Here is a 21,691-nt window from a genome sequence, read left to right as displayed (position 1 = left end):
AGTTTCTTGAAGATTATGGCTGTCTTTGAAAATCTGATAAAAATCTCTTCCTGGAAATTTTACTGGGATCATAAAAATCTCCTATCTTCAAATCCTTTTCAGGATCCAAGTCAAAAATTCCTATCAAAGATACCTAAACTCAGAGGCCACCCCTAGAATGTATGTTCTGTGAAAACAGGGTATGCCTCGGAGCCTAGCACAGTTCCTGATACCCAGCGGGTACTCAAATCTATTTGATGGATATCAGTAAATAAAAGAATGGTGAAACTTCAGAAAGATTAAAGACAGTTCATATAAAGAGACTTGCAAATTGCAAAATATCTATAAATATGTTATTATTTTTGTTAAAGTAATTGTAAGCAACACCTTATATTCTGTTCTAATTGACACAGTGAAACATATCATCGCAATTTATACTTTCCCATGAACTATAAATTTTTCTACAAACCTGAAATTTTCTAAATTTATATTTTTGCTCCAATACAAATTTCTTTCTTTGAAAGTTTGTATAAATATCAATAAATTAATAAACATTTAAGTCCCCCTCAAGAAATTCTGCCTTTTATTTCCTACCTGATTCTAATGATATAATTTGGGGGGGAGGGGTCAAATTGGGACATTTGTAAAAATTTCAAAGTTGAAAACATAATTAATCCTCTAATCTGAGACTATTCAGTCAACATATTCAATTGTTTGCTATTTCTAAAAATCTCCCACCTGAGTTCTCCACTATTTATTTTCTATGACTATGCCTCACTTTGACCCTTGATATCTTTCATTTAAAACCATAAAAGTATCCTTCACAGCCATTAGGACGGCTACTACAAAAACATAAAAAAAAATAACAAGTGTTCACAAGGATGTGGAACAATTGGAACCCTTGCACATTGCTGGTGGGAATAGAATATTTACTGGTCCAGCCACTGTAGAAAATGGTATGGCAGTCCCTTAAATTTTAAAAATAGAATTACTATAGGATCCAGCAACTCCACTTCTGGAATCCCAAGAAAATTGAAAGCAAATTCTTGAAGAAATATTTGTACACTCACATTCATAGTAGTACAAGAGCTCAAACATGGAAGCAACCAAGTGTTCATCGACAGATGATTAGAGAAGAAAAATGTGGTCTATTAACACAAGGAAATATTATTCAACCTTTAAAAAGAAGAAAATTCTGACATTCTGACACATGCTACAACATGAATGAACATGGAAGACATGCTAAGTGAAATAAGCCCAGTACATAAAGACAAATACTGTACAAGTCCACTAATACTAGGTATTTAGATTAGTCAAAATCATAAAGACAGAGACCAGAATGGTGACTGGTAGGGACGAGGGTGAAGCCCAGCTGGAACAGAGCCTCAGTTTTACAAGCTGCAAAGAGCTATGAAAATAGATGGGGATGCCTGCACAGTGCTGTGAGCGTGCCAATACCACTGAACTGTGCACTTAAAAATGATTAGATGCAAATTTTACATAATGTGTATTTTACCAAAATAAAAGGAAAAAAACTATATGAACAAATACTTCATCAAATATATGACTGGCAAGTACTACAAAAAAAAAAAACCCAAAAAACTTTAAATTGCTCTCAACCTGTCCTCCCCTCTAGTCTATCCTAATACCGCTTCCAATCATCTTTCTAAAACACAAATTTGATTAAGACTTTCCTACTTAAAACTTAAGTTTTTTCTGTACCTACATTTTGAGAAAAACTTTGAAATATGGCAAGTGATGCCTTTATTCCACTTATCCTGGCCTCTCCCAACTTACATCCCCTGTTCAATTCACAGGTGAAAACCAAGGTTCAGAAAAATTAAACTATTTACTCAGTGTCAAATGGCTGGTAAATAGCGAAGACGGGGTTTGTTCCCAGGATTCATTTTGCACATAGTATGATTCTCAAATCCATCTATCAATAATCAATTCACAAAGACCTTTCCTGAGAAGATCTAGGAACGGTTGTTAAGAGATATGACATATTTCAAAGCGGTGCGCTCAAAATCTTGTGACAGATTAATCTGGTGATACATTAATCAACTGTCACACTCTCTTTTTCACAAAATCCAAGTGAGAATTTTTGTATTTTCTTTTCTCATATTTTAAGGCAATGCTAACTACAGTATTGTCATTCCATAGGAAGGGAGTTTCTCAAACCATAGAATGATTCAAATACAGACTCCAAGAGAGAGAAACTTCTGACACCACATTGAAAAATATACTTGACTTAAAGAAAACAGACCAATTTTTACGTTTCCTATCGATAGATTAGAGATCTCCAAAAGCTTGCAAGAGAATCCATTCTCTTCATTTTGCATTGAACTCACATTGCCCTTTCTCACCCATTCTTTATCTCTGCTCCTCACTGGTCAGTGTGGGTGTTCAACTTTCTAGGTCTCTCCAGTCTCCCCCTTTCTTCTTCCTCTGACCTGCTATTTTCAAGCTCCTCTTCATAAATCTCAGATCTCACATTGATGTGCCTTTGGTCCAAAAGTTCCCTCTGCCCTGGAGTGAGGCCTCCTCCCTGCCTGAACTTGTAGCCTTCATGCTACTTCTGTGAGCATCAGCTCCACCCTACAGTCATGTCTCATCCCCAGCACTTACCAACATTACGCCAATTGTTCAGTCTCAGGCCAGATCTTTCTTGCCTGCACTGTGGTCCTAGGCAAGGCACTTAATTCTATGGGGGCTATAGGATTTATATGAGGATTATATAAGATTAGACATGAAAAGTTATTTAGAATAATGCCTTGTTCATGGGACCTCAATAAATACTGATGTTATGGCTAGCCATTCTGTCATGCTCTGTTTCTTTTCAGGAGGTACTTGCAACAACTGCAAAGAGAACGGAGATAGTTAAAAACAAACACCAGCTCTGAAGAATACCCAATGAGGAAAGAATAGTTTCTTTAATTAGCAATGATGGGAAGACTAGACAGTCACATGCAAAAAAAATGAAACTGGACCTGTCTTACATCATACACACAAATTAACTCAAATGAATTAAATACTTGAATGTAAGATATGAAACCAGAAAATTCCTAGAAGAAAACATGGTAAGTTCTGAGACATTGGTCTTGACAATGATTTTTTTTTAATCTGATAGCAAATTCAAAGGCAACAAAAGAGAAGATAAACAAGTGGGACACAATCAAACCAAAGCTTCTGCACAGCATAGGAAACCATCAACAAAATGAAAAGGCAACCTATCAAATGAAAGAAAATATTTCCAAATCACATATGTAATAAGGCTTTAATATCCAATACATAATAAGGGTTTAAAATACATAAGGAGCTCATACAATTCAACAAAGAAACAAACGATCAGATTAAAAAATAGGCAGAGGATCTGAATACAGTTTTCCAAAGCAGACATACAGATGGGCCAACAGGTACATGAAAAGATCCTCAGCACCACTAATCATCAGGGAAATGTAAATCAATGAGATATTACTTCACCTGTTAGTATGGCTTTATCAACATGGCAAGAAGCAACAAGTGTTGGCAAGGGGTGGAAGGAAAAAAGCCTTGTACTTTTGTTGGCGGGAATATAAAATGGTGCATCCACTATGGAAACAGTATAAAGTTTCCTCAACAATTAAAAATAGAACATCCATATGATCCAGCAATTCCCCTTCTGGGTATATATCCAAAGGAATTAAAAACAATAACTCAAAAAAATACATGTACCCCCATGCTCACTGCAGCATTATCTACAAGACATAGAAACAACCTAAGTGTCCATTGATAGATGAATGAATAAAGAAAATGTGGTCATATATATATATATATATATATATACACACACACACACACACACACACACACACACACACATATATATGTGTATATATGTACATAATACATATATATGTATATATATACAAAAAAAATGGAATGCTGTTCAGCCATTTAAAAAAATAAAATCGTGCCATTTATAACAATCTGGATGGGCCTTGAGTATATTATGTTAAGTGAAATAAGTTAGAGAAAGATAAATTACTGTATAATATCACTTAAATGTGGAATCCAAAAAATAAAACCTAATTCATAGATACAGAGAACAGATTGACAGTTGCAGTGATGAGGGTTTGAGGTCGGACATATGGGTGAAGTTAATCAAACGGAACAAGCTTCCAGTTAGAAATAAGTCATAGAGATGTAATGTACAGCATGGTGGCTATAATTAATAATAATACTGTATTGTGTATTTGAAAGTTGCTAAGAGAATAGGTCATAAAAGTTCTCATCATTAGAAATGAAATTGTAACTATGTGAGATAAGGATGTTAACTATACTTATTTTGGAGATCATTTCTCAATACATCCAGTACCAAATCATTATGCTATAATGTTATATGTCAATTATATCTCAATAAAAAGAAACAAACCCTAGCTCTGCATCAGTGAGACCGGAGACTGCCCTGGACATGTCACTTAACTTGTTTAGCCTCAGTGTGTTTTTTTGTTAAAGAGGTATCCCAATACATTTATCCAAGGGATGGATGTCGTGGGGTTCACATGGGTAAGAGTACAAAGTATGTGCCCCTGAGTCTGTCATGGAGGAACTGCCTGGTCTACATATTAAGTAGTTCTCATAATTACCAAGCCCCAAAAGATTAACCTTCTCTAAACAGCTAAAGAACTACTGTCCTTTACTCACCCTAGATGACCCACTTTCCTCTGACTGCTCAGCTGTGGTAGTTGTGCCCTTCCAGCATGACGGAGCTCCCCAGAGCCTTCACCACGTTCTGTGTTCCTCCTACTCTCCCCCTTCCCTCCATCAAACAGGAAAGTGTAGGAATGTGGATGCCCAAGAACCACTGCTGAGTCATCTGTGAGCTTCACCAACACATGCTATTAAAGTGAATATGGTTTATTTATAACTTTTCATCTGTTTGAGATCATATCCAAGAAAAAAACTGTCTTTATCTTGTCCTTTTTAGGGTCATAGTGAATTAAATATCCTTTAATAGCAAATTTATATAAGTAATCATAGACAACATTAAAAACAGGTAATTGCATGTAGTATAACTAGGAATATTAGAGATAATTGAAAAGACATTCAAAAAAATCTAGAAACACTGTTACTGTCAGTAAAATATAATATTCTTGCCCTGGCCAGCTTGGCTCAGCGGGTAGAACATCAGCCTGTGGTCCAGAGAAACCTGGGTTCAGTTCCAGATAAGGGCATGTACCCCCATCGCAGTTTGTCCCTGGCCCTGGTTGGTCATGCAGGTGGCAGCCACTCGATGTGTCCCTTTCACATCGATGTTTCTCTCTCCCTCTTCCTCTCTCTCCCTCCCACTCTATCTGAACAAAAATAGAAAAATGTCCAAACTCTGAGCATGCACAGGAAAGAAAGTGTAACTTACAAAGATAAATTTCCGAGAGTTGTTCAATAAAACATGCTGATTACCATTAATACTTAAATTCTCTGACCTTACATTAATAATTTACACATGAGTGAACAAAGAAAATAAAACTTGCCAACACCTGTTCTCTATTTCCCACTGGCTGTATCTGTACAACCACTGACCGCAGGGTCATGCCAAGGCCCATCCATGTCAGGAAGAGACTTACATCACTCCTCTGAGACACAGACGGAAAGTTTCCCATCCCATGTGTTTAAATGCATTTTCCCTGTATGAGGCAGGCTCGTGAGAGCAGTGTTACGCCTTTGGCACAGATAAGACATAGGCCAAGTCTCCAAACTAAAAAAGCTCACTAGCTGCTGTTTGGAAGCCCGGTTCCATTTTGAAATTTAGGACACAAGCAGGACACGGGTCACAAAAAGGGGTTATAACCTGAAACTGAGAGGTTTCTGTTCATCAGAGAGGTGCACAGCTCCCCCACAAGAGCCACATCCACGCAGGGCCTTGAGTCCGGACTTGCTTCAACTACCTGCTGGGTTCTGAGTGAGCCACAGACAGAGGCCTCTGAGTCCCCCCAGGAGTGTGAAGCAGGTAGGGCTGGCCAGCAAAGTGTCTACTCCACACATGGCCATCTGCAGTCACAACTGAGGAAACTGTGACACCAAGAAGAACCTTTTCACTGCTGAGGCCACTTCTGGAACTTTCCTGCTTAGGAACGCCTTCAGGGGCAGCAGGTATTTGTAGACCAGAGCACCTGCAATATAGGAATCACTCTACGGAGCAATGGATTGTTTTATGAATAAGCTTCACAAAGGGTAGGTGCCACATAAACTAATAAATGTTTATAAATACTGTGTCCTTTACATGAACAGAAAATATCAACAATCTGCACCGAATACAGTAACTTACATTTTCCAAACCATATCATAATTAGCAGAAAGCTTTCTCACAGAGATGTCTTCATTTTCCCCTTAAGTCTGGGATGAAGGGAGGGGGCTTTCAAAATTGCTGGCAGGGGGTTGGGTGGTAGGAGATCCGCTTGCACATAGGAGGAGGGCTGAGTCCCTCCCCGCCCCCACCTGATCATGGATCTTGACAGTGATGGTGACAGCAGCAATTCTTCCCCACTTGCAGAGCCCAGGAGGACACGGAAGTCCCCAGGCAGGGTGCAAGTAGCAGCCAGTGGACCCTGGATAGCCTTCAGGAGCAGCTCTCAGTCAACACCAAACCCGTAGTGCCTAACGCTTGTGCCCACTTCCCCCAGTCCTCACTGGCTGGCACAGCCGCCCCGTACCCAGCTGCGCCTCCACCAATCACCACGGAGCCCACAGCAGTGAGGGAGGCCTCTCAGCACCTGCGGAACCTTCTCAAGAGGAACAGTCCTTGTTATGTGAAGGTTCCAATTCAGCTGTTGGCATAGAACTTTGTTGAAAATGGAGAGACAAACGTCCCCAGAAGAATCATGGGAGCACAAAGAAGAAATAAGTGAAGCAGAGCCAGGGGGTGTTTCCCTGGCAGAAGGAAGGCTTCCAGAAGAAAATGCCTAAGAAACGATAAAGAAGAGGAAACACCAAAACCTACATTTGTGTTTGCTCCTAGAGAACATATGAATGTGCTCTTCACTGAGCAAAGAGATGCTGGCAAGTCAACCACTGGAGGACAAAGAATGCACCTTAATGGAATGGATGACAAAAAGACACTTGAGAAATATAAAAGAAAAGCTAAAGAGCAAAACAGAGAAACTTGGTACTTGTCTTGGGGCTCAAACACAAACCAGGAAGAAGGAGACAAGGGTAAAACAGTAGAAATGGGTAGTGACATTCTGAAACAGAAAAGAAGCATTTTATAACTCCAGATGCACCTGGCCACAAGATTTTTCCCCAAATACGATGGTGGTGCTTTTCAAGCTGATGGGGCTGTACTGGTCATTTCTGCCAGGAAAGGTAAAAGAAAAAGAAAGACAAGAGAATGTGAGATGTTGGCAAAGATACTAAAGATACTTACTCATGCTTACTAATGAGATGACTGATCCAACAGTGAATTGGAGCAATGAGAGATATGAAGATGAAAAAAAAAAAAAAATGACTTCAATCCCAAAATGAACATTCACTTTATGCCCTACTCAGGACTGATTTGAGCACATCTTAAAAAGCAATCAGACTTCTGGTCTTAGTACATTGGATCACTGTTTATTCCTTATCCAGCTAATTTGCCAAACTTTAGTAGATCAGTTGATGGACCAATCAGGCTACCAACTGTGGAAAAATACAGGCTGTGGGCACTGTGCTCCTGGGAGAGCTGCAGTCAGAATCGACTTGTAAAGGCCTGCACCTTGTGACTCTAAACAAGCACAGGTGGAAGGTCTTGAAATCCTTTCTGATGATGTAAAGACGGGTTCTGTAGCTCCAGGTGAAAACCTCAAAATCAGAGTGAAAGAAACTGAAGAAAAAAAGATTCTTCCAGGCTTCATACTTTGTGATCCTGATCACATTTGCCATCCTGGACATACATGTGATGCCCATCATCTGCCCAGGCTATAATGCAGTGCTGCATATTCACACCTGTATTGAGGAAGTTGAAATAAGAGCCTTAATTTGCTTGGAAGGCAAAAATTTAGGAGAACAAAGTAAGACTCAACCCCATTTTGTGAAACAAGATCAAGTATGCATTGTTCACATAAGGGCAGTAGGATCCATCTGCCTTGAGACCTTGAAAGATGTCCCTCGGACGTGTCAATTTATCTAAGAGATGAGGGTAAGAACACTGCAATTAGCAAAGTTACAGAACTAGTACCAGAGAAAGAATACTAAGCACTTTCTTGATGACCCTGCACAGCACTGTGAGGAAAATTGACTGCAAAAGCCTACTTCACCCACCTTCACTTAATTGTCTGCCCATTGACAAGACCCTCCCCACATTTTGCAGACAAAATTCATAGTAAAAGTCCTCATTTTGTCAGCTTTCCTATACTGAGAGTTCTGCTATGCACACTGCTGAATTTTTTCATTATTGTTGAAAGTACGGTAGATGTCCCTCCTTTTTCCCCCCACTGACACCCTCCTCCCTGCTTCCGCCCCACCCCCTGCCTTTACCACACTGTTGTCTGTGTCCATTGGTTATGTATCTATGAATATTAAGTTCTTTGGTTTATCTCTTCCAGTCCCCCTTCCAACTGAGGTTTGTCAGTCTATTCCTTATTTTCATGTCTCTGGATCTATTTTGTTTGTCAGCTTATTTTGTTCATTATATTCTTGCAGCTGTAAGAAAGGAAAATCTCTTACCCTTTAAGATGACATGGATGGACCTAGAGTATTATGCTAAGCGAAATAAGCCAGTCAGAGAAAGACAAGTATCACTGTTGAATTTTTCCCTTTTCTTTCTTCCCCTCTCAAACTGTTTCCTTGACAGATTTGGTAATAACTTTGTAAGTGTTGTGGACTTAATTGCCTATGATAATAAAAACCTACAAAATGTTTTTAGTTTTTCATTTACCTCTTAGGCATACATAGATTTTTTTACCCCTAGGCAGATCATTCTGAGTGTGTGTGTATGTTCATGTTACAAAGATAACTACCATGTTAATAAAATACTCAATTTGAAAAAAATGAAGTTACACAGCATAGTGGCTATAAGCATATATTTTAAATTAGACTCCTGGGTTTAAATATTCCCTCTCTTCCATACCACACATATTTATGACCTTGGCCAATGTCTTAACTACCCCAAGTCTCAGTTTCCTCATCTGTAAAAATGAGCACACTCATTTATACTCATAATATCACTTAATGGTCAAATCCATATAAAAATGTATGGGAAATCCCCTCCCCATGTGCCTGATAAGAACCTCAGTAAATTGTCTCGCAATGATGATTCCCAGAGATCCTGTGGTGTTGGCAGAACCACCCTACATCTCAGACCTCACAAGGCTGAGACCTTGTTGCCTCCACTTCTCCTTGGCAGAGAAAAAAACAAACAAGCATAGCTTCTCCTTCTCTTGCTGATTAATGAAAAAAGTCCAAAAACAGTTCAGCTCAGATCAGTGGTGGTATGATTGGGTCAAAATGCAGATTCTTGCTGTCCTGTGTCTCAGGGCCTCCCATTTAAAAGGGTTGTCATTGGTCCTCCAACAAGCAAATGTTCAAAAGAGGTGTGGATGAGGCTAAACAGTCTGACCCAGCACTTTGGTCACTCCCCTTATCAATGGACATCTCTGTCCCTTAGAAAGATGGAGTTCCCCTTTCCAAATTCCCAGTGAGATTCTGTTAGGAGCGCCTGCATTTTCTTGTGAATTGATACACACTATCCAACCTTGACCAAGCTTCCCTCAGTGTGACAAGCACCTACCATGCATGAAAGGGGCAATCCCACCTGCCAAGGCCTGAATAAAGAGGGGCTTTGGTGGAAGATGCTCCAAATGAACAGAAATCAGAATAGGACCCTAAGTCTCTCGGCACGCAGGCCTCTCTTCACACACCAAATGCTTGTTTGGTAAAATGCTTGACTTCCTGAAGTCCCTAAGAACCCTGCACCTGATTTAGAAGGGAAATAAAAGGAAGGTAGAACTTAGTCTTCTGGCTCAGTGGCAGGATACAGAGCAAGCGCACCTTGGGTGATCAAGAACCCCAGCTTGTGTGGGCTTGTTATTCTGTCTTCTTATGTTTTAAGAATCAATACATCTCACTTTACACCTCAAAAGTGTCTAGGTTACTCTTCCTCACATGAATAAATAGATATTAGCATTTTATTACTCCCTCCTATTCAAGTATCACTGGTGAATAAAGGCAAAATACCAATATGGCTTTTAGAGAAAATGCATATGTGGTACATCTGGAGATGGTAGCACATCTGAACAAAACTGCAGTGAAATTTAAAAATCAACTTCATGCTTGAGACTGAACAAGAAAAATTCAGGCTGCAGCATTTCATTTTGTGGGGCTGACAAAGCAGAGCTTTCCACAGGGGCCCGGATGCTTTAGGACCCAGGTCTAGGCAAGCACATGCCTTGCACTGAAAACTGGTTGAAAGGCTGTGTTAAACCATTAATGTGAATTTGCCAAAATGCCCACGGCCAGTACTGCCTTGGATTATTCTTGATGTTAGTGTGTCCAAGAAAATTATGTTTTAAATTATTAATGCTTTTTGTGTTTTATTTAAATTTTGTTCTTCACAGTTGCAGAGGGAAAATGGAAATCAAAATAAAGAGACAACCAGAGATGGAGCCAGAGCAGAGATAGGACAACTAGGCTGCTGGTCTATGGATGAGGCAGAGACACAAGTGGCCATCACACCTTGAGTGGCATTGTACCAACTGCCATGGCCCTCCCCTTCATTAGGCTTAGTCTTCCTCATTAACCAGGGACAAACTGAAAGTGATATATAAACTATCTTCCAGATGGGGTATTCAATAGATCTTTGTCTCCTTCAATGATTTTTATATTAATATGCTTATCTAAAATTCATAGCAAGTAAGTTTCATTGAACACTCTTTTTAGAAAACTTTGTTTACAACAGCTATTATGGTCTTTGGAGCACTTTGCCCTCCTGGTATCTCACCTTTGTCTAACTGACTCTTCTCATCTCAGCCAAGTGCAGCATGTTTTCCTGACCTTCCATCCCCTTCTGGACTCCTAAGCATTGTAACAACATGTTACACTTGTGCTTCACATAGCCATGAGGTTATAAGGATATAACCACAATGTAATTTTCTGTGTGAAGCCCATCACTCTTGTTAAATCAGAAGTTTCACTAGGACAGGGACATTGTTAGTTTTATTCATCCCAGAATCCCCTAGAACCAGTATGATACCTGGCCAATGGTGGACAATCAGTAAATACCTGTTGAGTAAAGTAAATAATTACAGAATACATTAATAATGAGTAAATAACTGAATACCCGTAATTGAGAGAGAAGAAAGATAAAGTCAGTTAAATATTTATTTTTCAATTCATTTGGAAAACACATTTCAACGGTTTCAGGGTTCCAACTGTTAGCATCTATTGCCATTCAAGATGACAATGGGTGAAGAAGGTGTAGCATAAAGGCTAACACTGTTTAGTGAGTATGTTTCTAAGATTACTATCCTGCTTTCACTACTTCTATACTCATTATATTACAAATGTTTACCAGAGCCCAGCAGGTGTGGTTCAGTAGATTAGCAGTGTCCCATGGACTGAGAGGCTCCCCGTTCGATTCCCAGTCATATGCATGGGTTGTAGGCTCGATCCCCAGTAGGGGGCGTGCAGTAGAGAGTTGATAGATATTTCTCTCTCACATTGATGTTTCTATCTCTCTCTCCTTTACTCTCTCTCTAAAAAGAAAAATAAAATTAAAAAAATATTTTTAAAATGTTTAGCAGAATAAAATAGTACAAAAACTTTTAAAGGGCTAGGACTAAAGAATAAAACAAAATATCATTTATTCACAGACTGCCCATATAGAAAATCCAAGAAAGCCAATAAATAAATCATTATAATTAATAAGACCATTCAACAATGTTGCTGGATACAAAGGCAATGCCTAAAAACAATCATATGTCTTTATATCAGCAACAAAGTATTAGGAAATCTAATTTTAAAGAGGTATATTTATAATAGTACAAATAATAACACTAAACTATAATCATGTATAAGACTTTAGAATAAAATAATATAATTCTATTGACTGTCCTAAAAGAAAACAAATAAATGTGAAATATATTATCTTCATATACCTGAAATCCCTAAAGTCAACACATTAATCTATAAATTTGAAGCAATTTCAGTCAAAATGCTATCAGTGTTTTCATGCAATGTGAAATTTCATGCTAAAGTATATATGCATAAGTTATAGGTCAATATCCATCAGGCAATTTGAAGTAAAAGAAGAAGAGGTGACTTAGTTTAACTGATATCAGGCATTACTATAAAACTACAGAGATTAAATAGTATATATAGCTGGAATGATAGACAAATAAAGCAAAGTAACAGAATAAATATCTTTAAAATAAATTTATGTACCTATGAGAACTTCTAATATAATAGGCTACAAATCTGTGAGCAAAAGATAGACTATTCAATGAGTGGTACAAAAATAACTGGCTATCCACATGGAGGAAGGAAATAAAAAAAAAAAAGATCTCTACTTCTCTCCAAACAATAAAATATAGACATTTCTGTCCAGCCGGTGTGGCTCACTGGTTGAACATCGACCCATGCAGCAAGAGGTCACTTGTTCGATTCCCATTGAGGGCACATGCCCAGGTTGAGGGCTAAATCCCCAGTCAAGGGCATGCAGGAGGTGGCCAATCGATGTTCTCTCTCATTGATGTTCTCTCTCATCAATGTTTCCATCTCTCCCTACCTCTCCTTTCCTATTTCTCTAAAAATCAATAAAGAAAAAAAAAAATTAAAGAAATTTCTTTTGGATTAGTAACTTAAATCAGATTAAAAAAATCTAAATTTTTAGACTGTAACACAGAGAATATAATGATGACAACAAGATAGAGACATAAAAAAGAAAAATCTATAAAAGAAAAAAACAAACATATCAGAACACATTGATATCGAAAACCTTTATAAAATAAAACTAGTTAAAAGCAAAATTTAAAAAAAAAATTTACTGTTGGGAAAAAGATGTTTGCAGTCCATACAACCAAATATATATATATATATATATATATATATATATATATATATATATATATTATACAATGTACAAAAGGAACATGTACAAATTGCTTTGTAAGCAAATAAGAAAGAAAACAAACAACAATAATAAATGGGCAAATTATATGAACAGGCAACTGAAATAAGAAGAAACTTAAATGGCCTATAAATATATAAAACTGGTCAATCAGTAATAATCTTACAATAAATACTCAGCTATCAAAATGTGTTTATTAGAATGTCAAAAATCAATGTGTCTCACTATAGGTTTTGGGGAAACAAGACCAACGGTATAATAGAGAGGAGGATAAACTTAAAATTTATTTAACATTATACAGCTCAACACAGGTACAATTTGCAACCCAGCAATTTGATCTTTAGGTTTGAAGCCCAAAAAAATCTCTTACACCTTTTCATAAGGTGACATACATAAGGATGCTCATTAAATTGAAGCATGATTCACTATACACACACACACACACACACACATTTCCTTTTTATTCACTTGTGAATATTTTGAAGTTGTGTCTTATTCACCAGTGAAAAGAGATAAGTGGACTCTTGATAAATGTGGAAAGATGGAAAGCAACTTTAATGACTTTCCTGGGATCACTCAACGTGTTTATAGCAGGCAAGCAAAGTAACAACCGATTGATGATATTCAGATATTCCCTAGTGCTTGTTTTGAGAAATGTTATAACTTCATTAAGAAGGTTTTAAAAAAAATCAGCTATTTTCTTTCCCATGCACTGGTCAAGTTTTATCAGCTCTCATTAGGTGGCTAAATTTTTAAATGTTCATTGGGCTGTATAATTTCATGGGCTACATAAAAGTGATAATTTTTAAATATTAATATATGTCATCTTTGGACTTTCTGAAATTTTTAAATGTTTAATTTTATTTCATAAAATGTCAGAATCTATATTTGCAGAAAAGTGTAGCTTTTTGTCCTAATAAATGGACCAGCAAATAGTCACATCTACTTCGTAGGCACAGCAGCCTCAAAAGGCCTGCTGCATAGCCTTTGTCAAGGAAAAACACAAAGCAAGGGTTTACAAAATTCCATTTTCCACTTGCCAGCATTTTAATCCCTGACATTGGGTAAGTCATTTCTTATCTCTACATCTGTTTTCTCATCTCTATTCGTCCACACCTCAGAGTGTAGAAACAATCAAAAGACACCAAATTAGACAGCAGGCATATTAGTCTGTTACGGCTGCCATAACAAAATACCACAGACTGGGGGGCTTAGACAATAGAAATTTAACTTCTCACACTTCTGGGGGTGAGAAGTCCAAGATCAAGGTGTTGGCAGGATTGGTTTCTTCTGAGACCTCTCTCCTTGCCTTAATCTTCTCTCTAGATCTTCACATGGTCTTTCCTCTGTGTGTGTCTGTATCCAATCTTTCTTAATTTTTAAATCCATCAATCATATTGGACAAAGGTTCATCCCAGTTACCTAATTTTAACTGTATTACCTCTTTAGGAATTCCACCTCCGAATTCAGTCACATTCTGAAGTACTGGGGGTTAAAGCAATTCAACATATGAATTTTGGGGGAAACAAGTCCCTAACACAGTGCCTATGACAAATCATTACTGTTGACAAAGGGATAGTTCTTTAAACCCTACAATACATAACTGCAAAAATATGGGACTTGTTTATTTATGCTCAGGGCTAATGATGACTACTGCTAGAAGCCATACAGTAAGCGGATGAGAAAAGATAAAAAATTTGAGTGATGAGTTCCCCACTCCTGCTCAAGAAATTTGCCCCTTTGGTTGTCCCCTTCCTGATATCATCCGTCATTTCTCTCCATTAGATTATCCATCACCATGCACATATTTTCTAGTGTGGTAGCTTCCAAACTTTTTAAACTGTGATCTATGCTAGGGAAAAAATTTCATATTATAATCCAATATACATGTGTGTAAATGTGTAACTATTTATACATATTTCATAGTATATATTCCATAAAATAAAATTCTCACCTTTACCATATAAGATGTGCACTCTAAGTTCTGTTTTAGCATAGCTAATTTTTTAAATGATGATTTCAACCTCAAATGAAGACCACTAATGGGATACAAACTTCAGTTTACAAATGCTACTCTAGTGTATCACATTTTTAAAGCAAAACAACTTCCTTACTCCAAATGCCCTCCACCAACTACCTCATTTCTCTGCTGTCCCTCTCAGCCAGACTTCTCAGAAGAGATGTCAACAAACACTCCCTGCCTTTTTCACTTTCCATTAAGCAATTCAGGTCTCTCCAACCTGGCCTCTGCCCCAACCACTCCACTAAATCTTCCTTTGCCATGGTCACCAGCAATCCCCACATTGCCAAATCCAATGGATACATTCCAATCATCTTTCTTAGCCTCAAAATAGCCTTCAATATACTTGGCCACTTTGTCATTCTTGAAATACACTCATCTCTTTCTTGGCTTTGAATAGCAGTCTCTTGGTTTCCCTGCAACCTCATCACAGGGATCTGAGTCACATGTTCCTGCCTTGCCCTCCTCTACTTTCCCATAGCTCAGGATCATCTGGGCCCAGTCCTGGAACTTCCTAATCTTTATCCTAGATGCTGTCAAAACAAGGTTAAATATCATTGTCTATAGCGTATCCAGTGCTTACCTTCTCCAAAACTGATCAGGATCCAGGCTTATATATTCAGTTGTCTATTTGACATATCCATTTATATATCTTATATAAGACTCAAACATACTTCCAAACTCCTAATTTAACCCACAGACCTACTCATCTCTGTGTTCCTGACTAAATACAAGAAGACTTACCCAGATACTCTTGCCAGAAATCAGAAAGTCTTCATCTTTCCCTTTATCCTCTACACATGTAATTCACCAGCATAACCTATTTTTCCTCTCTTCAAATTACATCTCAAATTTCTTTCTGGGACTATGATGATTCCTTTCTAACTAAACACCATTTCACTTTCCCCCACATATCACCACTTCCACCACACACTCACTATTTCCCACAAAACAATCAAAATCATTCTTTTTTAAAAATTATGTTTTAGTTTTACTGTTGACATATTATAGGTATCCCCCATTGCCTCCCCCTTTACCTCCCTCCACCCAGACCCCACTTTCCCCAACCTCTGGCCCTCACCACATTGTTGTCTGTGTCCATGAGCTATGCTTTGACTATTCTCTTCACCTTTCATCTTGTCTACCCTACCCACCTCCCCTCTGACACCTGTCAGTCTGCTCCAGGTATCCATACTTCTGGTTCTATTTAGTTCATCATGCATTTTGTTCATTATACTCCACACATAAGTGAGAACATATGATATTTGTCTTTCTCTGACTGGTTTATTTAGCTTAGCATCATAATGTCCAGGTCCATCCATGCTGTCCCAAAAGGTAAGAGTGTCTTTCTTTTTACAGCAGCATAGTATTCCATTGTATAAATATACCACAGCTTTTTTATCCCATGATCTACCAATGGGCACTTGGACTGTTTCCAGATGTTGGCTTTTGTAAACAATGTTGATATGAACATAGCGGTGCATATATTGTTTCTGATTGGTATTTTAAGAATCATAGGTTATATTCCCAGAATTTTAATCTCTGGGTCAAAAGGAAATTCCATTTTTAATTTTTTGAAGAAACTCTAATAACAATACTACAATGATTGCACCAATCTACATTCCCACCAACAGTGCACTATGTGATTCCCTTCTCTACACATCCTCTCCAGCACTTGCTGTTTGTTGATTTATTCACAGTAGCTGTTCTGACAGGTATGAGGTGATATATCATTGTGGTTAAATGCGCATCTCTCTGATGCTTTAGTGATATTGAGCATTTTTTTCATGTCTGCTGGCAAGCTGTATATCCCTTTCTTTTAAATTACAAAATTTCTTAACGTTTACATTATGTCAGGAGTCCCCATTCCCCCATCTTTGCCTACCTCTACCCTCCCCCACCTACTTTTTCCTTGGCCTTTACCAAATTTTTCTGTGTTCATGGTGTATGCATATATATTCTTTAGTTATTTCCCACTCCTTCTTTATCAAGTCCCCTCATCCTCCTCCCCTTGGCCACTGGCTAATCTGTTCTATGTATTCATGTTTCTGGTTCCATTTTGTTCCTCAGTTTATTTGTTCATTACATTCCACATATTAGTGAGATCATGGTATCTGTCTTTCCCCAACTAGCTTATTTACTTAGCATAATACTCTCCAGATCCATCTATACTGTCACAAAAGGTAAATTTTCTGTCTTTATTACAACTGCATAGTATTCCATTGTGTAAATATATCACAGCTCTTTTATCCACTCATCTGCTAATGGGTTATTTCCAGATCTTAGCTATTTTAAATAATACTGCTATAAACATAGGGGTACACATAAATGTGATTAAATAACACCATCGCTTTCCTTCTCTCCCAAGTATACATTCATAAAGCCTAGCATTTACTAAGCACTCAAATTTTTTCTTTAAAGAATGAATAATGCGTTTACCATGCAGTCTTGGGAGAGACAAAGGAAGGTGAAAGTATGTTGGAACTGTTTTCTTGCATATGTAGCTAGTAGAAAGGAAGAAAGAAGGAACTGATAATTTTATATAAGAGCTTTTACAGAATGTTCCGATGTGGTTCAGTGAAGCCAACATCGTGCATATTTTCAGGTTATTTAGAACATAAATGCATTAGAATTGTCAGGTTTGTGTGTATAAGGGACTGTTTAATACAAATGTTACAAACAATGTTGGCATGTATGCCCATTGTCGTGTTTCTGTGGCCAGATGGTAAAATGTGGAAGATGGACACAACAGTTGTATGACAGGTAGGTTTCCACTTACTAACACGACTCTCAAAAAAAAAAAAAAAATGTCATTTCAAGTTTATCACCACCACTAAATAAAGATGCTTAGGTTCATACATATTAATCAACACACCCCCAAAGTTTTTTTCAATTTCCTTAACCCCTGCCCTTTACTGCCTATCCCCGATGGTGGAGAACTTGATAACTACCAGAATATCCAAAGTGATTCCACACTGGATATGGAGAATGAAATTGAGTCTATTCTTCAAAATGTACAAAACGGGATTTAAAACAGCATAGTGCCCTGGCTGATTTGGCTCAGCGGTTAGAGCGTCAACCTCCGGACCAGAAAAGCCTGGGTTCGATTCCTACTAAGGGCATGTACCTTGGTTGCAGTTTGGCTCTGGCCCCGATTGGGGTCGTGTGAGTGGCAACCAGTCGATGTCTCTCTCTCACATTGATGTCTCTCTCTCTCTCTCTCTGCCTCCCTCTCTCCCTCCTGCTCTATCTCAAGCTATATGAAAAAATGTCCTTCATGAGAATTAAAAAATAAACAGTAGGGTGACTGTGTGGTTCCCTGGAAACCCTGGAGTAATATTGTTCTAATTGAATTAATAAAATTATAAGGATATTGAATTATTATGTTGTACATATAAAACTAATACAATGCTATATTCAATTATATCTCAATAAAAGAAAGAAAGAAGGGGAGCAGACAAAGTGTCAGAGTTCTTCGTTGTTGATGATAGTACAGAATGAAGCCTTCATACACAACCAGATAGCTTCAGGACACCTGTAAGAAAGGCAAGATAATGATGTCGCTGGCCTGTCTGGGTGTGGGAGGGAAGCTGTGATTGAGGAAGTGCACCTGGAAGATCAACCATGTGTTCAGGTTCATTTACTTGAAACCTACTGGAGTTAAGATTTGACCCAGGTTTCCTGATTGTGAGAATGAAGCTTTTTTCACTCTTCTCTACTGGAAGGCCCTAATAGCATTTACTCCGTGTGGAAAGTAGTCAGTGTGGAGAGGTGGGTAAACACTCAAGACTTGTGTTTGAATTATTCCCTTAATATTTCATGAACATAAGTAAGCTCCTTATTCTCTAAAGTTTTAGCTTTTAATCTATAAACTGAGGATACCAAAACTATATTCAGTGGAACCACGGGGGGTGCCTAGCACCAGCTCGGAACTTCAGAGGTCTCCGTTCCCACTGCCTTTACTGAGCAAATGGGCAAGGCCTTTGGTCTGGATTTTCAGTGAGAGAAAGAAATACATGATGAGCCCAGATTACTCCTGATAAAAGGTAAAATGGCATGGTTGTCACTTGTACCAATTCACATACTATTTACATCATATACAACTATATAGAAAGTAAGAACAGTACAACAATATTCACCACTGGTATTCACCCCCAGATAGTTCTAAATAGTTCCTTTACTAGGTAGGATTTCCACAGAATCCAATAGTATCCCCTCTTCTCTCCCAACCTGGGAGGAATGCAAAGGGTTGAAGAGGTGGACAGTAGTGTATTGCGTGTCTACTCTGACCATTTCAGGATGTGATGTTTCATGGTGGATAACACTGACATCAGAATGTGAAAACCAACGGCAGCAAAGATGTAAATAACTGAATAATGTGGAGCTTCGGGTTTATTACAAAAGTTGTTGATTTATTAGTTCCAATGATAGTCACATGCACTGAGTGGCTTGCGCTTGAAATACAGGTTTCAATTCCCTCAAATGTCTCTTAAGGGCTTGGGAAGATGAAGAACCAGACTGTGAGGCATGGGATGGACTTTTATGGAAAATGTTACAAGTAGTAATAAGAATTGCTTAGGTTGCCTTATTTGTGGCCTCATTTTCACTAGTGCCCTGCTGAGTCAGGTGACTTGGAAGGTCTATTCTGCCATCAGGATTCCATGTCATGGATTTTTTTCTAACTCCAAAATTACCTTAACTCTCAACCCTGGCTTTGCTGTACTCCCTTTCCAAATGTGCCCAACCTAATCATGCATTTTAGGTGTTAATTTCCTTGGATTCTTAGCAGAGGTCTTAGCAATATCTGGAAATGTAACCTTCTCCTCACCCTGTTTCCTGTATGAGCCAGAGTGACACAGTCAGGAGTGCGTCTATTCCATTCTGACCTAGGGTGCATGTCTTTAAAAGACACACTTGAGTGGTTTGACTTGAAGGTGCAGAAAGCCCCAAAGTCTAATGAGCCAGGGATGCAACACACATTTCATAAAAGGAGCAGAGGCTAGAAATACACACAGTCTACTTAATGAAGAAGAGCATGTATTTACTAGAATATAGCACAGGCGCTGAACTTCAATTGTCCCCTACCTTTAAATAAACTCTTATATGTGTATGCCACATTTAATTTTCCTAGCCTCCACAAGTGTGGAGAGTGGGTTACACAAAGGTAGCAGGATTCATTACGGTTGAATAAGACAGGAATTGGAAGGTGAGACAGATACTGAAGCCTCTGAACACCCAAAGACAGGGTAATTTGGCTCTTTGGAGACACAAGCTATGCCAGGCCTGAGGCAATGAGGTCCTTGAAATAACAGTGTATCTACAGACACAACAACAAAAACATACATGGCAACTGTAGATATGAACTGCAGGTTGAAGTGAACTCTCATCAGTCACAATTTTCCTTATTTTATGTAACGAACGCTTTGTCCTACTAAGGGTAAGCGATGCAGTGAGAGGAAAACACAGGTTGGAAATATTGCAGGATGAGTGAGTTTACCGAAGTTTGCCGACACTATATGTGTGAAATTCTATAAAAAGATTTTCCATAGGGCTCCAAATAAAGGAAAATAATTGTCTAAGTTACTAATGGCATCACGATGCTGTTATCATAAACTCCTCCTAAAACCAGAACTTCATTGGGTCCCAAACCCACATCTACCAAGGAGCATCTGTATGCATACATATGAATACAGATATTACAACATAAAACAACTGATCAATTAAACATTTTAAGAATTGAAAATCGCCCTGGCTGGTGTTGCTTGGTGGTTAGAGCATCGGCCCATGCACCAAAGGATCTTGGGATTGATTCTCAGTCAAGGACACATACCTGGGTTGCAGGTTCAATCCACGCGTGCGGGAGGCAACCCATCAATGTGTCTCTTTTAAAATCAGAAAAATATTAATACAAAAAGAGAATGTTTAGGTTTTCTGAGTTTAGAAAGCAAGGCTCAAATACTGATAGTTTTATTATGCTTAGAAAGTAGCCATTTTGGCAACAACACACACAGCCCTTCATCTTCCCCTGTTCTCCCTGTGCCTTCTCTCTTCGCTCTTCTTTTCCTTCTTTTCTTTTGTCTCCTCCTTCTCCAAATGTATGAGTCTGAAGGGAAGTCATAGAAGCTTTCTTCAAGCAGTAGCATAAATACGTTTTTAGAACATGATCTTTGTTTTCATTCTAAAAGAAGTTTGTTCAAGGAAAATTGGTTTCTGATTCAGAGTAGAAAAATAAAAGAAATAGCAGAATACACGATGACATTTATTTAGTTTTAGTTTGGACTTCCTGTATAACATTTGCAAAGATATTATATTAAAAATCTAAACAAACTCACAAATTGAAATTATTTTAAAAGAGGAAAAAACAGAATACCTTTGTTCTGGTAGAAAAAGAATCAATGTGAGTAATTTTGTAACAGAAATTACCATATTGCAATATATTGCATTGATTTGAGACTTTCTTTAAAGTTGCTCATTAACCAAATTTCATATGCAACTGTTAGTACTTCCTACATATATAAGATTGATTAGCAAGTAAACACAGGGGTGGGAAAAAGTAGGTGTACGGTTACGATTATGGGAAACAGAGTTTATTCTTGTATTATTATTTATAAATT

At 38.0% G+C, this 21,691-nt stretch overlaps 1 protein-coding gene and 1 pseudogene across 3 annotated transcripts in view; one reads left to right on the top strand and one right to left on the bottom strand.

The window, feature by feature from the left end:
- The window catches only part of LOC118632659, a 29,993-nt pseudogene extending 21,806 nt beyond the window's left edge, over window positions 1-8,187 (top strand).
- NRG3 (neuregulin 3) overlaps window positions 1-21,691 on the bottom strand; it is a 1,298,130-nt gene that overhangs the window by 1,140,521 nt on the left and 135,918 nt on the right. The gene's annotated exons all lie outside the window — the stretch shown is intronic.

Source organism: Molossus molossus, unplaced genomic scaffold (assembly GCF_014108415.1).
Source record: "Molossus molossus isolate mMolMol1 unplaced genomic scaffold, mMolMol1.p scaffold_m16_p_17, whole genome shotgun sequence".
NCBI classification, from domain to species: Eukaryota; Metazoa; Chordata; class Mammalia; order Chiroptera; family Molossidae; genus Molossus; species Molossus molossus.
The sequence above is the reverse complement of the archived record's forward strand: the minus strand, read 5'-3'. Positions and strand labels throughout refer to the sequence as shown.